The sequence below is a fragment of the Colobus angolensis genome, unplaced genomic scaffold, assembly GCF_000951035.1.
Source record: "Colobus angolensis palliatus isolate OR3802 unplaced genomic scaffold, Cang.pa_1.0 Scaffold74, whole genome shotgun sequence".
NCBI lineage: Eukaryota > Metazoa > Chordata > Mammalia > Primates > Cercopithecidae > Colobus > Colobus angolensis.
The window spans coordinates 9,534,328-9,554,034 of record NW_012121154.1 but is presented as its reverse complement, the minus strand read 5'-3'; the positions used below and the strand labels follow the sequence as shown (position 1 = coordinate 9,554,034).

Below are 19,707 nucleotides of genomic sequence, written 5' to 3'. Positions count from 1 at the left end.
CGCCCGGCCTTTTTTCTTTTTTTTTTTTTTTTGAGATGGAGTTTCACACTTGTGGCCCAAGTTGGAGTGTAGTGACATAATCACGGCTCACTGCAACCTCTGCCACCTGGGTCCAATTGAGTCTCCTGCTTCAGCCTCCCGAGTAGCTGGAATTATAGGCATGCACCACCATGCATGGCTAAGTTTTTTTTGTATTTTTAGTATAAATGGGGTTTCACCATGTTGGCCAGGCTGGTCTTGAACTCCTGATCTCAGGTGATCCACCTGCCTCGGCCTCCCAAAGTGCTGGGATTATAGGCGTGAGCCATCGTGCCCGGCCAGGGGTAAGGCCTTTTAAGTGTTTATTCTTTCACATCTTTTTCTGTGCATTTACACATGTACATATGTAAACACACACTCAAGAAGAGATTATACAGTTTACTAATGTTATGTTATGTTATGTTATGTTATGTTATTTTTTGAAATGGAGTTTCGCCCTTGTTGCCCAGGCTGGAGTGCAATGGCGTGGTCTTGGCTTACTGCAACCTCTGCCTCCTGGGTTCAAGCAATTCTCCTGCCTCAGCCTCCCAAGTAGCTGGGACTCCAGGCATGCACCACCATGCATGCCTGGCTTATTTTGTATTTTTAGTAGAGACAGGGTTTCTCCATGTTGGTCAGTTTGGTCACGAACTCCCGACCTCAGGTGATCCACCTGCCTTGGCCTCCCAAAGTGCTGGGATTACAGGCATGAGCCACTGTGCCTGGCCAAGATTATGTAGTTTATTTTTAAAAACCTAAATATACTATCTATATGCCTTTTTCTGTAAACCTGCTTTTTTTTTTAGTTAACAGTGTGTCTTGGAGAGCTTCTGTTACGTATTGTTAAATTTATACACACATACATATACATGTGTATCTCTGTATTTCTAATTAAATTTTGCCTTTATAAGTTTTTTAATAAGCATTTCATTTCAGAGTAGTTTTAGATTTACAGAAAAGTTGCAAAGGCAGTACAGAATTCCCATACACCATTATTAACATCTTACATTTATTTAGCACATTTAGCATAGTTAATGAAACAATAATGATGCATTATTATTAACTAAAGTCCATTCTTTATTCAGAATTTCCTTCGTATTTCGTCTTGTATCCTTTTTCTGTTCAAGGATCCCATCCAGGATACTGTATTACATTTAATCATCATGTCTCCTTAGACTCCTTTTGGCTGAGACAGTATCTCAGACTTCCATCGCTTTTGATGACCTTGATTGTTTGAGGTGTACCAGTTAGGTATTTTGTGGAACGTCTCCCAACTGGGATTTGTCTGATGTTGTTCTCATGATTAGATTGGAGTTTAGGGTTTTGGGGAGGAAGACAATAACTGTAAATTTTAAAAATAAAATTTAATTTAAAAATATTGAAAAATTTATAGTAATAAGTGTCCCTAGATTTCTCTATTCATGGTTCTCAGCTAGTTTAGTTTCCCATCTGCTTTTTTTTTTTTTTTTTTGAGACAGAGTCTCGCTCTGTCGCCCAGGCTGGAGTGCAGTGGCGTGATCTAGGCTCACCGCAACTTCCGCCTCTCGGGTTCAAGCTGTTCTCTTGCCTCAGCTTCTAGGCGCATGCCACGACGGCCAGCTAATTTTTTCATTTGTTTGTTTGTTTTCTTTGAGACAAAGTCTCACTCTTGTTGCCCAGGTTGGAGTGCAGTAGTGTGATCTCCTCTCACTGCACCCTCCGCATTCCTGGGTTCAAGTGATTCTCCCACCTTGGCCTCCCAAAATGCTGGGATTACAGGTGTGAGCCACTGTGCCTGGGCTAATTTTTGTATTTGTAATACAGATGAGGTTTCACCATGTTGGCCAGGATGGTCTTAATCTCTTGACTTCTTGATCCACTCGCCTCGGCCACCCAAAGTGGTGGGATTACAGGCGTGAGCCGCCGTGCCTGGCCATCATCATTTTTTTTCTTTTTTTGAGACGGAGTTTCACTCTTGTTCCCCAGGCTGGAGTGCAGGGCGCTCTCTCGGCTTACTGCAACCTCCGCCTCCTGGGTTCAAGCGATTCTCCTGCCTCAGCCTCCCGAGTAGCTGGGATTACAGACATGTGCCACCACGTCCAGCTAGTTTTATATTTTTAGTAGAGACGGAGTTTCTCCATATTGGTGAGGCTGCTCTCGAACTCCGGACCTCAGGTGATCTGTTGTGCCTCGGCCTCCCGAAGTGCTGGAAGTACAGGCGTGAGCCATCACACTCAGTCTCCCGTCTGCTTTTAATTACAAATTTCTGAATAAAATGCTCATACTACTTTTCTTTAATTAGACATATAGTGCATTCTTGTTATGTTAGATAAGAATTACCACTTTTATTATTTATTTTTATTTTTAGTATTATTTTTCAAGACAGACTTGCTTTGTCACCCAGGTTAGAGTGCAGTGGCTCAGTTAGTAGCAGCGATTACAGGCCTGTGCCACCATGCTAAGCTAATTAAAAAACAGATTTTTTTTTCTGTAGAGACAAGGCCTCACTTTTTTCCCCAGGCTGGTCTTGCCCTTCTGGCATCAAGTAAACCTCCTGCCTCAGCCTCACCGAGTGTTTGGATTACAGGTGTAAGCTACTGAGCCTGGCCAGAATGACCACTTTAATAACCTAGCTTCTTTCCTTTTTAATAATTCCACATACCTTAGTTAAAACAATAATCAGTGCTTATAATGACTCTGCAAATGCTGTTTAATGCAGATCAGGGAGAGATCCTTTTTATATGACTTCCTTCATTTTTGTGTAGTTAAAAATTGCCTCTCTTTTTCATTTACTTATGTATCTGTTGCTTCATTTTCTACTCTATTCTGTGTGTTCTGTGATAAGAGATAATTTGCCAGGTCCCCCTTTGTTTCTGGAGGTCTTGTTTTTAAGTGCTCCATTCTTGTACTTCAGCCTGAACTAGTTATCTGCTGAGCCATCTGCACGGTGTTTATTTTAATACATTCTCATCTGTTCTTTTATGCTGGATCCCCCAATCTCAGATCGTCTTCCTTTATTTACTACTCCTTAATTTACTTGAGCACACCCTCAAATAACTTCCTGTGACAGCATGCATGCATGTGTGGTAATTTTTTTTAAATTTTTGCTTGTCTGAATGTGCCTTCCTGCATACTTGATTGATAGTTTGGCAGATTATAAAATTGTAGATTAACAATTATTTTCACTTGCAATTTTGAAGGTATTGCTGTATTGCTTTCTAGCATCTGTGTACTGTTAACTGTTGAAGAGTTCATTTCCATAGTTACCTGATCTTTTATGTGATCTGTGTATTTTTTCCTTTCTTCTAGAGGGTTTTAGGATCTTTTATTTATCCCAGTATACTGAAATTTCATAATTGTATGTGTAGTGTGTGTGTGAGGAGGGGACCACGGTGGTGGATTCCATTCTTTGTACTCATCCCTTATGAAAACTTTCGTTTGGGAGACTGATCTTTTTTGTCTCAAAAACAAAAATTTTTTTAAAAAGTTATTTTCAGTTACTATTGTAAATAATGGGGAATGAAGACCCTGTATAGCTAGCTGGTACAGTTGGCCCTCTTCATCTGTGGGTTCTGCATCTGTATATTCAACCAACCATAGATCAAAAGTATTTGGAAAAAAGCAATGAAAAATAACAGTACAACAATAAAAATGATATAAATTAAACAATGCAGTCTAACAATTATTTACATAGTATTTACATTATATTAGGTTTTATAAGTAATCAAGAGATGATTTAAAGTGTGTGGGAGAATGTGCATAGGTTGTATATGCAAATACTATGTAATTTTATATAAGCGACTTGAGCATCCACAAATTTTGGTGCGTGGATTTAGGTATTTATGGGGGTGTCCTGGAACTAATCCCCCATGGATGATGGGCAACTGTATTTGTGCAGGTTTTCCTCCTTTTTATTAAATTCTAGCAGCGGAATTATGGAATCAAAGGACTGATCTGTTTTAAAGTTTGTTCTACATATTGTTAAATTGCCCTCCAATAAGACTGTCGTTACACTCATTGTGTAGAAGTGCCTGTTTCACTTTACCTTTGCCAGCATTCGTTATTCTTTTTTTTTTTTTTTTTAAATAGTCAATTTGATAGGTGAAAAATGGTTTCATACTGCTCTAATTTGTATCTCTTTGAGTACTGCTGGTAAGGTTGAAATTTTTTCCATTTTTTTTTAACGTTAGCATTCTTTGAAACTTGTTTTATGTCCTTTGTTCCTTTATTTTTCAATTTTTAAAATTTAATTTTTAAAGTTTTTTGGGTATTGTAAAAGCTATTTTTTTGTTTAAACAAAGCTCTACAGATAGTGAAGATGTGGAGAAAGGGAACCCTTGTACACTATTAGGAATGGAAATTAGTACAGCTCCTATGGAAAACAATATAGCGATTCCTCAGAAAATTAAAAATAGAACTACCGTGTGATCCAGCAATCCTACTGCTGAGTATATACTTAAAAGAAAGGAAATTACTATGCTCCCACGTTCATTACAACATTATTCACAATAGCCAAGATACAGAGTCAAGCTAAGTTTCCTTCAAGAGATGCATGGATAAATAAAATGTTGATATATATACACTGTGGATATATTATTCAGCCTTAAGAAAGAAGGAAATCCACCAAGCAGGAACCCACATCCAGGAACAGAGCACTTTGCTCCTCCCTCAGACTGAATGGAGACCAGAAATCAGATGTTTATGCCCAAGAAAAGTAGGATTTCATTCAACACTTCTCGCGGATTGTCAGGGTACTGACTAAGAATGAGATGGGGCACCCAGAGATAGGAGTGCTATTGCCCGACTCAAGGAGGTCCTGGAGTATGGTGCCATTGGAGGCAAGTATCACCAGGGTTTAATGGTGCTGGTAGCATTCCAGGAGCTGGTGAAACCAGGGAAACAGGATGCTGATAGTCTCAAGTGGGTCCTGACTGTGAGCTGGTGTGTGGAACTACTGCAAGCTTTCTTCCTGGTGTCAGATGACATCATGGATTCATCCTCACTCACTTGCCAGGGGCAGATCGGCTGGTATCAGAAGCCAGGCATAGATTTGGATGCTATCAATGATGCTGTGCTTCTGGAAGCATGTATCTACCGCCTGCTGTGTCTACCACAATTTCAGTTAGGAGAAATAAGTTCAATAGAGATACATGCTCTGTTGCCTGGAGCAGCCCTATTACCTGAACCTGATCAAGCTCTTCCTGCAGAGTTTCTGTCAGACTGAGATTGGGCAGACTCTGGACCTTATCACAGCTCCCCCGCCCCACCAGGGGTGGCAGATTCACTGAAAAGAGGTACAAATCTACTGTCAAGTACAATTGATTCCTGTAGCTGCAGTCATGTATATGGTGGGCATTGATGGCAAGAAGGAACACACTAATGCCAGGAAGATCCTGCTGGAGATGGGAGAGTTCTTTCAGATTCAAGATGATTACCTTGACCTCTTTGGGGACTCCAGTGTGACTGACAGAGTTGACACTGACATCCAGGACAACAAGTGCAGCTGGCTGGTGGTTCAGTGTCTGCAACAGCAGAACACTTACCAGATCTTGAAGGAGAATTACGGGAGAAGGAGGCCCAGAGGGTAGACCAGGTGAAGGCACTATATGAGGAGCTGGATCTACCAGCTGTGTTCTTGCAGTCTGAGGAAGACAGAGCCACCTTATGGGTCTCGTGGCAGTACGCGGTGCCCCTAACCCCAGCTATGTTCCAGGGACTAATACACAAAATCTGTGAGTGGAAGAAGTGGCCTATAGACTGCAAGGGCAGGGAGAGGAGGCTCTCAGTAAATTATTGTGTAACCTTAAAAAACAAAAACAAAAAAACAAAAACAAGGAAATCCTGTCATTTCATTTGCAACAACATGGATGAATCTGGAGGATATTGTACAAAATGAAATAAACCAGACACAGAAAGACAAATGCCTTATGATCTCATTTATATGTGAGGTATAAATGAGTCAAACTCATAGAAAAAGTGTAAAATAGTGGTTACCAGATGCTGGGGGATTGGGGAGACGTTCAAAGGATACACAATTTCAGTTAGGAGAAATAAGTTCAAGAGATCTATTGGATATCATGGTGACTACAGTTAATATGTTATAGATGTGAAAATTGCTAAGTAGATTTTAAGTGTTCTCACCACATACGAAAAGATAAGTATGCAAAAATTTTCTCCCATTCTGTAGGTTGCCTGTTCACTCTGATGGTAGTTTCTTTTGCTGTGCAGAAGCTCTTTAGTTTAATTAGATCCCTTTTGTCAATTTTGGCTTTTGTTGCCATTGCTTTTGGTGTTTTCGACATGAAGTCCTTGCCCATGCCTATGTCCTGAATGGTATTGCCTAGGTTTTCTTCTAGGATTTTTATGGTTTTAGGTCTAACATTTAAGTCTTTAATCCATCTTGAATTATTATTTTCTTTTTTGAGACGGAATCTCGCTCTCTCGCCCAGGCTGGAGTGCAGTGGCGCCATCTCCACTCACTGCAAGCTTTACCTCCTAGGTTCACGCCATTCTCCTGCCTCAGCCTCCTGAGTAGCTGGGACTACAGGCGCCCACCACCACACCTGACTAATTTTTTGTATTTTTAGTAGAGATGGGGGTTTCACCGTGTTGACCAGGATGGTCTTGATCTCCTGGCCTCGTGATCCGCCTGTCTTGGCCTCCCAAAGTGCTGGGATTACAGGCGTGAGCCACCGCACCTGGCTTGAATTAATTTTTGTATAAGGCATAAGGAAGGGATCCAGCTTCAGCTTTGGCTGGCCAGTTTTCCCAGCACCATTTGTTAAATAGGGAATGCTTTCCCCATTGCTTGTTTTTGTCAGGTTTGTCAAAGATCAGATAGTTGTAGATGTGTGGTATTATTTCTGAGGCCTCTGTTCTATTCCTTTGGTCTACATCTCTGTTTTGGCACCAGTACCATGCTGTTTTGGTTATGCTTTGTAGTATGGTTTGAAGTCAGGTAGCGTGATGCCTCCAGCTTTGTTCATTTGGCTTAGGATTTACTTGGCAATGCAGGCTGTTTTTTGGTTCCACATGAACTTTAAAGTAATTTTTTCCAATTCTGTGAAGAAAGTCATTGGTAGCTTGATGGGGATGGCATTGAATCTATAAATTACCTTGGGCAGTATGGCCATTTTCACGATATTGATTCTTCCCCTCCATGAGCATGGAATATTCTTCCATTTGTTTGTATCCTCTTTTATTTTGTTGAGCAGTGGTTTGTAGTTCTCCTTGAAGAGGTCCTTCACATCCCTTATAAGTTGGATTCCTAGGTATTTTATTGTTTGAAGCAATTGTGAATGGGAGTTCACTCATGATTTGGCTCTCTGTTTGTCTGTTATTGGTGTATAAGAATGTTTATGATTTTTGCATGCTGATTTTGTATCCTGAGACTTTGCTGAAGTTGCTTATCAGCTTGAGGAGATTTTGGGCTGAGACAATGGGGTTTTCTAGTTATACAATCTTGTCATATGCAAACAGGGACAATTTGACTTCCTCTTTTCCTAATTGAATACCCTTTATTTCTTTCTCCTGCTTACCCTGGCCAGAACTTCCAACACTATAGGAGTGGTGAGAGAGGGCATCCCTGTCTTGTGCCAGTTTTCAAAGGGAATGCTTCCAGTTTTTGCCCATTCAGTATGGTATTGGCTGTGGGTCTGTCATAAATAGCTCTTATTATTTTGAGTTACGTCCCATCAATACCTAATTTAACAAAGGGCTAATATCCAGAATCTACAAAGAACTCAAATTTACAAGAAAAAAACAACCCCATCAACAAGTGGGCAAAGGATATGAACAGACATTTCTCAAAAGAAGGCATTTATGCAGCCAACAGACACGTGAAAAAAATGCCCATCATCACTGGCCATCAGGGAAATGCAAATCAAAACCACAATGAGATACCATCTCACACGAGTTAGAATGGCGATCATTAAAAAGTCAGGAAACAACAGATGCCAGAGAGGATGTGGAGAAATAGGAACACTTTTACACTGTTGGTGGGGCTGTAAACTAGTTCAACCATTGTGAAAGACAGTGTGGCGATTCCGCAGGGATCTAGAACTAGAAATACCATTTGACCCAGCCATCTCATTACTGGGTATATACCCAAAGGATTATAAATCATGCTGTTGTAAAGACACATGCACACGTATGTTTATTGCAGCACTATTCACAATAACAAAGACTTGGAACCAACCCAAATGTCCAACAGTGATAGTCCGGATTTAGAAAATGTGGCACATATACACCATGGAATACTATGCAGCCATAAAAATGGATGAGTTCACGTCCTTTGTAGGGACATGGATGAAACTGGAAACCATCATTCTCAGCAAAGTATCGCAAGGACAAAAAACCAAGCACTGCATGTTCTCACTCATAGGTGGGAACTGAACAATGAGAACACTTAACAGGAAGGGGAACATCACACACTGGTGCCTGTTGTGGGGTTGGGGGACGGGGGAGGGATAGCATTAGGAGATATACCTAATGCAAATGATGAGTTAATGAGTTCAGCACACCAACATGGCACATGTATACATATGTAACAAACCTGCACATTGTGCCCATGTACCCTAGAACTTACAATAAAAAAAAAGTAAAAAAGATAAGTATGTGAAGTAATGCATATATTTGTTAAATAGCTTGATTTAACCATTTTACAACGTATTCATACATCAAAACACCATGTACACCATAAATATATACAATTTGTATTTGTCCGTTTAAAAAAAAAAAGCTCTGCTTAAGAAGGAAATTAACCCATTATCTTTTGGGGAAAATTGTTTGTCCTATACTTACACTCAGAAAAATTTTGGATCCTTAATGTTAGGGAAGCGTAGTTTCATTCAGTCATAGAACTTACTGTAAAAAATGACTAGGCCAGTTAGATAAGGGGACTAACTTTGAGAAACTATTCTCGGAAGACTTTAAGGACTAAGAATTTCCTTCTGTGGTGTAGCATGGCAAAGGAAAATAAGGAAGGATTAATGAAGATGAACCAAGAGCACCTTATGAAAGAGAAAGTCATTGATTTACTGTAGAAAATAATGCAGTAATTTCTCACTTTATCACAGAACCTGTTTCATGCATAAAACAAGCATTTATTGAAGGAAAGCCTTCTCTACTCATGGAGTTTACGTGGGTGGGGAGGAGGATGGTAAGACAGATGTTTGTAACCAGAATACAGTGTGAAATTTCCTGTAATACATATAGATAACCCAATTACTATACAGTATAGTACTAATGGACCTTGTTTAGTTTCTTAGCACAGAAAAAATAAGAATTGTCCTTTAGGTGATTGCCAAAAGTTAGAACTGTTACCTCTGTTTCCTGTACTGACAAATGACATCTGAGAATTAAGAGATAGAATAAAATGAAATGAGACTCAACAAAAAATTTTTCATTTTGAATAATTTTAAATTTTTTTTCTATTTTTGAGGTCATCAGTATAAGAATGATAAGAGTTAAAATTTTTGTCATAATTAAGATATATTTCTTACATTTTAGGAAGCTAGGAAGTATGTAGTACATTTTAAAAAGTCATGAGAATAGTTAAAAAATGGCAGTCTTCTGTTATCTGGTAGATAATTCTGAAGATTCCAGGTAAATGGATTATTGACATGTTTATTCTAGTTTTTCTTTTAGAGATAGGGTCTTGCTCTGTCACCCAGGCAGAAGTGCCTTGACACTATCATAGTTCACTGCGGCCCCCTGAGTAGCTAGAACTACAGGTGTGTACCACCATGCCTGGGTAATTTTTTTTTTTAAAGGTTTTTGTAGAGACAGTATCTTGCTTTGTTTCTCAGGCTTATTTTTTGATATTTACTTTAGAGACAGGGTCTTACTCTGTCACCCAGTCTGGAATGTAATGGCATTGGCTATAGCTCACTGCAGCCTTGAATTCCTAGGGTCAAGTGATCCTCCCATTGGGTTTATTTTTATTTTTTTAGAGATTGGGTCTTACTCTGTCAGCCAAGCTGGAGTTGCAGTGCAGGGTTCATAGCTCGCTTCATTCTTGAACTCGTGGACTCAGGGGATCCACCTGGGTAGTTTGGTGTGTAGGCATGTGCCATCATGCCCACCTAGTTAAAAAAGAAAAAAACCCAACTTTTTTTTTTTTTAAGAGATGCAGATGTGATTATTTTGCCCAGGTTGTTCTCAAACTCCTGGCCTCAAGTGATTCTCATACATCAGCCTCCTGAGTAGCTGGGATTACATGTGTGTGAGCCTGGCTCTTGTAACTGTATTTTGTACCTATTAATCATCCTCTCTTCATCCTTCCCTTCCTCCTGCTGTTCCTAGCCTCTGGTAACCACTTACCGACTCTCTACCTTCATTAGATCCACTTTTTAAGTTCTTACATATGAGTGAGAATGTGCAGAATTTCTGTGCCTGCTTTATTTCATTTAACATAGTGACCTCCAGTTCCATCCACATTGCTGCCAGTGATGAGATTTCCTTCTCTTTTTTAGGCTGAATAATATTCCATTGTGTATATGTACCACATTTTTTTATCCATTCATTCGTTGATGAAACCTTAGGTTGATTCTCTATCTTGGCTATTGTAAACAGTACAGTAAACATGGAAGCACAGGTATTTCTTTGATAACACTGATTTCCTTTCTTTTGGGTAGGTTCTCAGCAGTAGGATTGCTGGATCATATGGTAGTTTTTAGTTTTTTGAGGAACCTTCATACTGATTTCCACATTGGTTGAACTAGTTTGCATTTCCACCAATAGTGTACAAGTGTTCTCCTTTTTCTGCATCCTTGCCAGCATGTTTTGTGTGTGTGTGTTTTTGGTAAAAGCCATTCTAACTTGGGTGAGACTATATCTCATGGTTTTAATTTGCATTTTCCTGATGATTAGTGATGTTGATTCTTTTTTCATGTACCTGTTGGCCATTTGTATGTTTTTTGAAAAATGCCTATCTAGATCATTTGCTGCCCGCCCCCCCCCGCCCCATTTTTTTTGAGATAGGGTCTCTGACACCCAGGCTGGAGTGCAGTGATGTGGTCATGGCTCACTGCAGCTCCAACTTTCCAGGCTCAAGTGGTCCCCCTACCTCAGCTTCTCAGGTAACTGAGACTACAGGTGCACGCCACCATGCCTGGCTAATTTTTTCTTTTCTTTTCTTTTTTGAGATGGGGTTTCACCATGTCACTCAGGCTGGAGTGCAGTGGTGCCATCTCGGCTCACTGTAACCTATGCCTCTGGAGCTCGGGTGGTCCTCCCACCTCAGCCTACCGAGTGGCTGGGACTACAGGCATGTACCATGTGGCCTGGCTGATTTTTGTATTTTTTGTAAAGATGGGAGTCTTGCTACGTTGCCGGGCTAGTTTCAAACTCCTGGGCTCAAGCGTTCCACTCGTCTTGGCCTCCCAACAATTTATGTCTTTTAATTGGATAGTTTAGTCTATTTTTATTCAATATTTTTATCAATAGATAAGGACTTGTTTTCTGGTTGTTTTCCTCTCTTCTTCCTGTTTTCCTTTTGTGTTTAAATGACTTTTCTCTAGTAGTATGTTTTAATTCATTGCCTTTTTTTTAGGGTATCTATGATAGGTTTTTGCTTTGTGGTTACTGTGGGGCTTGCAAAAATATCTTCTAGAAATAACAAGGTTTTTTTGTTTTTGTTTTTTTGAAATGGAGTTTCACTCTTGTTACCCAGACCGGAGTGCAATGGTGTGATCTCGGCTCACCATAACCTCTGCCTCCTGGGTTCAAGTGATTCTCCTGCCTCAGCCTCCTGAGTATCTGGGATTACAGGCATTTGCCACCATGCCCGGCTAATTTTGTATTTTTGGTAGAGACGTGGTTTCTCCATGTTGGGTAGGCTGGTCTGGAACTCCTGACCTCAGGTGGTCCGCCTGCCTAGGCCTCCCAGAGTGCTAGGATTACAGGTGTGAGCCACTGTGCCCGACCACAAGTTATTTTAAACAGATGTCAACTAACTTTGATCAGAAAGAAACCAAGGAAAAACTTAAACAAACAAACAAAACTTCTTTAAGTCAATTTCCATCACATTTTGACTTTTCTTCTCTTAATGTCGATCTTTTCATATTTCCCATCTCTTAACAGGTTACCGTGGTTATTTCTGATAGATTTATCTTTTTTTTTTTTTTTTTTTTTTTGAGATGGAGTCTCACCCACTCTGTTGGCCCGGGCTGGAGTGCAGTGGTGCGATCTCTGCTCACTGCAACCTCGGTCTCCTGGGTTCAAGCGATTCTCCTGCCTCAGCCTCCCAAGTAGCTGGGATTACAGGCATGCATCACTGTGCCTGGCTAGTTTTTGTATTTTTAGTAAAAATGGGGTTTCACCATGTTGGCCAGGATGGTCTGGAACTCCTGACCTCAAGCAGTCTGCCCACTTCGACCTTCCCAAGTGTGAGGATACAGGCGAAAGCTACTGCATGCGCCCTGCCCATTTACCGATTATACTTGATGCCAAAAATATGAGTGGATTATACACCACAGTTACAGTGTTAGGGTATTCTGAATTTGTGTACTTTTACCCATGAGTTTTGTACCTTCAATTTTTTTTTTTTGTATGTTAGCACCCCTTTGTTTCAGATTGAAGAGCTTCTGAATATGTTGTCCTACTTCCTCCATGTATAGTTGTTGAGAAGTTTATTGTTGGGCTAATCGGAGCTCTTTATATGATACTTGCTTCTTTTCACTTACTGCTTTGTAAAATCCTATCTTTGTCCTTTTTCTCTGATAATTTGACATGCCTTGGGGTAGTCTTATTTTGGTGGAATATGTTTGGTGATCTCTGACCTTCATGTGTCTGGACACATATCTTTCTCCAGGTTTGGAAGGTTTTCTGGGATTATGTTTTATTTATTTTTTTTCAGAAAAAATTTAACAGGTTTCTTTATAAAGTTGAACTGCTGAAACTCGTTCACTGAAACATTTTGACTTGCATTAATGCTTTACATCCCTGCATTTATATTAAAAATTCACACACAAATGAAAATGGAAAAACTGCCATTACCTGATTTCTGTCACCTGTTTTTCCATTCACAGTCACATACTTAGGCACCTTTTGACCCCATTGTGGGGAAAAAAATCTAACGTTCAGAACTACCAGTAATGGGAAGAAGATAATTTTTTTCTTTTGGGAGAATGAAATGTTTGCCATCATACTGGATTCTTGAGCATATTCCCCACCAATATGGTTTGGCTCTGTATCCCCACACAAATCTCATGTTGAATTGTAATCCACACCTGTTGAGGGAGGGACCTAGTGGAAGGTGATTGGATCATGGCAGCAGTTTTCCCCCATGCTGTTCTTGTGATAGTGAGTGAGTTCTCACGAGATCTGATGGTTTAAAAGTGTCTGGCAGTTCCCCCCTCACACTCTCTCTCCTATCACCTTGTGAAGAAAGTACTTGCTTCTCCTCCTCCTGCCACGATAATGGGTTTCCTGAGGCCTTTCAAGCCATGCAGAACTGTGAGTTAATTAAACTTTTTTTCTATCTCAGGTAGTTCTTTATAGCAGTGTGAAAAAGGATAATACATCCACGTATTAGTGGTGTGCTAGCTGGATGTCTTTTGGCATAATTGTGTTTTTTTTTTTTCTTTCTTTTGAGATGGAGTTTTGCTCTTGTTGCCCACGCTGGAGTGCAGTGGCGTGATCGCAGCTCACTGTAACCTCCACCTTCCAGGTTCAAGTGATTCTCCTGCCTCAGCCTCTTGAGTAGCTGGGATTACAGGCATTTGCCACTACGCCTGGCTAATTTTTTGTATTTTTAGAGAAACGGGGTTTCACCATGTTCACCAGGCTGGTCTCGAACGCCTGACCTCAGATGATCTGCCCGCCTTGGCATCCCAAAGTGCTGGGATTACAGGCGTGAGCCACCACGCCCGTCCCTTTTGGCATAATTGTTACATGTTTTGCATGGATAGCACACAGGTTGGTGTCTTCAAAAAGGGCCAACCAGTTAAGCCTCACTTGCCTCCTGCAAAGCACTAATAACTGCGCTCTGGAAGCATAGATCTGTTTTAAAGCCCTGAGCAATTTGTTGCACTAGAAGCTGGAAGGGAAGTTTGTGAATCATTTATTCAGTGGACTTCTGGTAACGTGTAATTTCATGTAATACCAGGCCTGTGATGATGATGTGTCTTTACCCTTCCAGTAGAGGGCACACTCTTGTGAGCGACCTCCTGGCTGCTTTACCACACTGGTCGATTTGCGGGCAGTCAGCTTTGTAGGAACTGTGGTATAGAGGCCTCCTTACTTACCCACCTTCTCCTTAGGCTGGAGCTCAGTGAGCTAGAGATGGTGCCGGCCTTAGAGAGAGACAGTGGTGTGGCAGTGGCTGCAAACACAATTGAAAAGGATTATTTTTTAAAACAAGCTTACTGCCCCTTCTTTCTCCACTTCTTGAAACTACGCTTATGTTTATTTTGAGGTTATTTGCTATATCTTGTAGCCATGCTTTGCTCCTTTTTGTTCTTTTTCCTCTTCTGTGTATTTTCAAATAATTAGTCCTTAAGTTCAACTGATTTTTTCTTCTGCTTTATCCTTTCTACTGTTGAGAGCCTGTAGTGCATTTTTCATTGCAGCAAATGCATTTCCCAGTTCCAGGATTTCTTTTTTTTTTTTCCATTATTTCAGTATCTTTTTAAAATTTCTCTGATAAATTCCTAAATTGCTTATCTATGTTATCTTGGAGTTGTCTGAGTTTCCTTAAAACTGCTATTTTGAAGTTTTGATCTGAGAGCTCACATGTCGCTGTTTTGTTAGGGTTGGTCACTGGCTCCTTGCTTTGGGGAGGTGATGGCTGCCTGTTTGCTGTTGTGTCTTGTGGTCTTATGTCTGTGGCTTTGCATTGAAGGATTAGTTATGTATTCTGGTCTTCAGTGTCTGGCGTCTGTCTTGTTTTGGTCCTTACAGAGTTTATTTGCTTAGTGGTTTTGTGCGGTTGCCTGTCGAATCCCCTTAATTCCATATTGCTGCCTCCTTTTCAGCGCTAGATGTCGCAGTAAGCCCAAGTTCGCCTTATTTGGGACAAATGTTCAGAGGACTGCCTATCCCCAAAGACGGGGTAGAGGCGCTGCGGGCGGTAGGGGGCGCAGCGGGCGGGGGGCGGGGGTTGATCCTACAGAGGATACTCCTACTGTGTGGGAGGGCTGGCTGCAGGTTCAGGCCCAGAAGACCCGTGGAGCTTGCCTCCTGTGGTGTGGTGCTGCTCAACAGCCACCCTGATTTGGCCTAATTTTTTGGCTGAGATAAACTGCAGAGTTTCCTGGACTGTCTCCAGCTGCCATCAGGGCTTTTTCTCCCTACAGGCACTTGGAATGCTTCTTGTGGATTAAGGCAGGAATGGTTTTCCTGCAGGAGAACCCAAGATGGTAAAGAAGTTGGCTGTCTGCCTCATTCTTACGTTTTCTAATGTAAAACTTTGAGTCTTGGGGGATTTTTCCATGGGGTGCCTCGCAGATCTGGGGAGGGGAATCAGAGAAGTTGGTTTCTCTTACCATCTGTTTGGAGTTTTAAATTTCCCTGTGGCCCTGGGGATCATCTGCACCTCAGGTTTGAGTTCTGGGATACTGCTAGCGATATTTGCTTTTGGTTTTCTGTGGGGAAGAGTGAAGCCAGATGGCTTCTGCTCTGCCATTTTGATGGTGCCACTTACTTATTTTTTTTTAGCATATTGAAAATATTCTGCTGGCTTGTGGCTGTTGATAAGTCAGTAGGCTTTTGCTGTTTTAAATGTAGTCTGCTTTTTCCTTTCACATCTTTTATAGTCTTCTCTCTGTCTTTAGCTGTTTTGCAGCTTCCATTGTGGTGTTTTTGTGGTGGAATTCTTTTTATTTATTCCATGTAAGAGTTATTAGCTTTCTTTAATCTGATTTTCTGCCCTGATTTTAAGGTCTGTATGGCTGCAGTTGGAAGGAGGTGGTAAACAGGGATTTCTTCAAGGCTTCTGGGGACCCCATAGCTGCAAGGTCAGAACAGAAGTGAAGGCAATGTCCACTACTGACTCACCTTGGGAGCCCTCACGACTTTAATAATAATAGAGACTAGTGAATTTTATTGAAACCAGATGAGATTATTTTGTTGCTAAGAACTGGTGTTCCAAAGTGGTAGTTACAATAAGAATCAACTGGCATTTGTTGACTGTAAGATTCTTAGTGCAGTATTATTATTCATCTTTATTTCCTAAATCCATACATGCTTAATAGAAGTATATTGGGTGAATGAGATACATATTACACTGAAGCATATGTGGCTTATACTGCTAAATCGTAAGTTCACCATATTTCTGAAGATCCCATTTATATTTTGTTTAAAATTATTTTAGGCTGGGCACAGTGGCTCACCGCTATAATCTCAGCACTTTGGGAGGCTGAGGTAGGTGGAGAGCTTGAGCACAGGAGTTTGAGACCAGCCTGGGCAACACAGTGAGACCCTGTCTCTACAAAAAATTAAAAAATTAGCTGGGTGTGATGGCGTGCACCTGTTGTCCCAGCTACTTGAGGGGCTTAGGTAGGAGGATCGCTTGAGCCTGGGAAGTCAAGGCTGCAGTGAGCTGTGGTCATGCCACTGCACTCCAGCCTGTGTGACAGAGCAAGACCCTGTCTCAAAAAAACAAGCAAAATTATTTTAATGAGTTTCTTTTTATATCTTAACCTTTATGTGTGGGTTAAACACATACTTTATATGTGTTTAAAATGTATGTGTTTAGTCCATGGTCATTTTTCCACATACATAATTTCCTTTTTGTTCAGGGTTGATAGTAATCTAGTCATCTATTCCTTCTTCTTTCTTCCATTCTTAGATTTCTTTGGCTGTTTGGGTTTAAACTATATCATAGGTCTGTTTGCATCTGTTCCCCCCACTCCCATTTGTATTTACTTATTTATGCCTTAAAAAGTTAACCTCATGTTTTAGAGCAGCTTTAGGTTCATAGCAAAATTGAGCAGAAGGTACAGACTTCTCATATACCCTCTCCCCCAACACATGCATAGCCTTCCCCCTTATTTTTTATTTATTTATTTATTTTTTGATACGGAGTCTTGCTCTGTCGTCCGGGCTGGAGTGCAGTGGCGCGATCTCGGCTCACTGCAAGCTCCGCCGCCCGGATTCACGTCTTTCTCCTGCCTCAGCCTCCCAAGTAGCTGGGACTACAGGCACCCACCACCATGCCTCCTAATTTTTTGTATTTTTAGTAGAGACAGGGTTTCACCATGTTAGCCAGGATGGTCTCGATCTCCTGACCTCGTGATCTGCCTGCCTCAGCCTTCCCCATTGTTAACATCCCCTACCAGAGTGGTACATTTGTTACAACTGATGAACCTACATTAACACATCATTACCACCCAAAGTCTATCGTGTACATTAGGAGTCACTCTTGGTGTTATAAATTTTCATGGGTTTGGACAAACGTGTAATGACATGTATCCACCATAATAACATACGGAATATTTTAAATGTCCTAAAAATCCTCTATGTTCTGCCTATATTCATTCCTCCTCCCCTCTATACCCTGGCAACCACTGATCTTTTTATTTAAAGTCTCCATAGTTTTGCCTTTTCCAGAATGTCATATGGTTAGAAGCATACATTATGTAGCCTTTTCACACCGCTTTTACTTAGTATGTGTTTACATTTCCTCCATGTCTTTGCATGGCTTGATAGCTCACTTCTTTTTAATGCTGAAGAATATTCCATTGTCTGAATGTGCTACCTAAAGGACATTATGGTTGCTCCCAAGTTTTGCCAATTATGAGTAAACCTGCTGTAAATATTGTGGTACAGATTTTTGTGTAGACATAAGTTTTCAGCTCGTTTAGATAAATACCAAAGCCTGTGATTGCTGGAACATATGATAAGAATATATTTAGTTTTGTAATAAACTGCTAAACAGCCTTCTAGAGTGGCTGTACCATTTCACATTCCCACCAGCAGCAGATGAGAGTTCCTGTTGCTCTGTAGTTTTGCCAGCATTTGGTGTTGTCAATGTTCTGGATTTTGGTCATTCTAATAGGTGTGTAGTGGTATCTCGTTGTTTTTATTTGTGTTTCCCTGATGACATGAGGTGTGGCGCATCTTGTCATATGCTATCTGTGTATCTTCTTTGGTGAGGTGTCTGTTAAGGTCTTTGGTCTTTTTTTTTTTTTTTGAGACAGGGTCTCACTTGTTCATCCAGGCTTGAGTGCAGTGGCACGATCTCGGCTCCTTGCAACCTCTGCCTCCTGGACTCAAGTGATCCTACCACCTCACCCTCTCACCTAAACCTCCCACCTCAGCCTCCTGAGTAGCTGGGGCTACAGGCACGCAACACCGTGCCCAGTTAATTTTTGTACTTTTAGTAGAGATGGGGTTTCGTCATGTTGCCCAAGCTGGTCTTAAACTCCTGGGCTCTAGCAATCCGCCTGCCTCAGCCTTCCAAAGTGCTGGTGTTACAGGCTTGAGCTACTTGAGCTACTGTGCCCGACCTGGTCCATTTTTAATTGTTTGTTTTCTTATTATTGAGTTTTAAGAGTTATCTTTTTTTGGATAATAACCCTTTATCAGATTCATCTTTACCAAGTATTTTTGTACAGTCTGTGGCTTCTTTTTAGTCTCTTGACTGTGTCTTTTGCAGAACAGAAAATTTTAATTTTAATGAAATCCAGCTTATCAATTCTTTTTTTAATCTATTGTGCCTTTGGTGCTGAATCTAAAAAGTTATTGCCAAAATCCCTGGTCATCTAGATTTTCTTCTGTGTTATTTTCTAGCATATACCACCTCTCCCAGCTGTTCCAGTACCGTTTGTTGAAAAGACTTTATCTTCATTATATCTCCATTATATAGCCTTTGCTCCTTTGTCAAAGATACATTGCTTGTATTTAAGTGGATGTATTTCTGGACTCACTATTTTGTTCCAGTGATCTTTTGTGTATTCTTTTGCACGTAAGACATTGTCATAATTCCTCTTTTTATTTTTAAATAAAATGTGTAACCCTTATATTTAGTTTGACTTTTCAAACAGATAGTTTCTTGCTTTTATGGTGGCATAGTTCTTACTTTTATTCTGAGAATTATGATGATAAGGTCAATTACGAATGTTTTCCGAGTCTGAGATTAGACTGTGAAGGATAAAACCATACAAATTCTTGGTCACAGAAAGAAATGAATAAAAACTGAATAAGAATTCTAGTCTTGTTAGGAGTAATGCATTATAGTAAACAGTGATACTGGGGTACTGTTTTCCATCATAATCACTTCTGTATGTAAAGATCTAGAAGTGGCTTTTTCTTTTTCAGTTTTTTTGAGATGGAGTCTCACTGTGTTGCCCAGGCTGGAGTGCTGTGGCACCATCTTGGCTCACTGCAACCTCTGCCACCTGGGTTCCAGAGATTCTCCTGCCTCAGCCTCCCAAGTAGCTGGGATTAAAGGCACCCGCCACCATGCCCAGCTAATGTTTTATATTTTTAGTAGAGACGGGGTTTCACTATGTTGGCCAGGCTGGTGTCGAACTCCTGACTTCAGGTGATCCACCTGCCTTGGCCTCCAAAGTGCTGGGATTACAGGCATGAGCCACTGCGCCCGGCCTAGAGGTGACTTTTTATTTTATTTTTATTTATTTTATTTTATTTTATTTTTTTGAGATGGAGTCTGGCTCTGTCACCCAGGCTGGAGTGCAGTGGCCGGATCTCAGCTCACTGCAAGCTCCTCCTCTTGGGTTTATGCCATTCTCCTGCCTCAGCCTC

General features: G+C 40.8%; 1 protein-coding gene and 1 pseudogene across 1 annotated transcript in view; both read left to right on the top strand.

Moving 5' to 3' along the window:
- The window catches only part of LOC105501727, a 53,444-nt pseudogene extending 37,472 nt beyond the window's left edge, over positions 1-15,972 (top strand).
- Positions 1-19,707, top strand: part of RSBN1L (round spermatid basic protein 1-like) — a 107,356-nt gene that overhangs the window by 37,622 nt on the left and 50,027 nt on the right. The window lies entirely within an intron of this gene.